Below are 1,461 nucleotides of genomic sequence, written 5' to 3' on the forward strand. Positions count from 1 at the left end.
GATTGCAAAATGGACTTCAAATTCGGATTCAGGAGGGGATTGATACCCTGGCAACCTCCAGAACACGTCTATCCCTTTGAAAACGAAGCGGACGCGAGGCGAGCACTGACCACGTCCACGTTGTCCATGTTGTTTCGCAGTTGTCGGAGCATTGTGTCACGTGTCGACATCGCCTTGGGCCGAATGGTAGGTCCGTTACAATCGGGACATGCCACGTCTCACATTTCTGGATCCACGACCAGAGTTGCTGTTCGAGTTGGGTTAGATGGGGCTGGTGCGCTGTTTTGTGTGTGGGCTGGATATGACAGTGCGAGATAGTGGCTTTAAGCCACCGTGTCATTGTTCTTTGATAAGGCATGTGGTTGAGACTGAATGCAGTAGGCCCACATTCGTAGCTGTAACCCATTTAATTCTGGATTAGCAGTACGATGCTCGATCAATCTTCGCTTCTGCTCAATTGTTAGCCGCTGCCTCGATGACGGCGATGGCATATGACCAAATGTTATGTTCAAGATGTGTTCCATCATTATTGCTTTGAATTTCAAGATACCTCCCTGAATTTATATTTTACTTGGCTCCAGGAGTATACATTTTTAGGGATATTAATTATGGTGGGTCTCCTAATGCGGGGGAAAACTGTAATCGAATTTGACAGGATAGGATACAGATACACTCCGCGCCACTTGATTTGCGCACACCTCAAATCTTATGGCTCACTGTTTTGAATGGTCGACAACGTAATAACATGCTTCATTGAGTAATTATGACCCTGTATGACTGAAGTGCAAGTGGTCTGTATGCGGTGTGAAACTCCAAACATGTTCAAACTGAATATCATACAAATCGCACTGCGACATTGAATTAGCGCAACCGTCATATTCGTTGGATTTATTGTCAAATCTGAGCCACTGACTGCACTAATACCGAGATTTCGGGGTGAAGTATTTATCCCCGTCCTCAAAATAACCTGCCGAGATGAATAAACTTGGGGAATCCTCCGGAAACTAGTAAAGGATTCCGCGAAACCACCAAAGTTTGGGGATTTGATAAACGGTCCACAAAGGGTCACCGTCATGGTTGACGACCCTTCAGTGGCAATCACCCACACATGGGAGACACTCGCCATCACTCCAACAGGCTTTCCAGAGGCCGTTCATCGCGTCAGTCACAACTCAATCTCGCCAGCCAAGATGTGGCCGACCATAGCAGCAACGACGTCGAGGACGTGCAGAACGTCGACAACGGTGTCATCGATGAACAAAAACGGATCGTCACAGCTGAGGTTTGCGCAAAGACTTGGTGGTCAGAGGATGATGACGTCCTCCTACTCATCCAGACAAACAATGACCGTCCCTTTCTAGCATCGAAGAACAAGATGATGGCATGGATCAGCACTGCAGAGAACTGTATGCGTATCGATGGGTTCAGCCGCAAAGCGCTGAATGGGAAGAAGGCCTCCCA

This window comes from Aphanomyces invadans (assembly GCF_000520115.1).
Source record: "Aphanomyces invadans strain NJM9701 unplaced genomic scaffold supercont1.1, whole genome shotgun sequence".
Lineage (NCBI taxonomy): Eukaryota > Oomycota > Saprolegniomycetes > Saprolegniales > Verrucalvaceae > Aphanomyces > Aphanomyces invadans.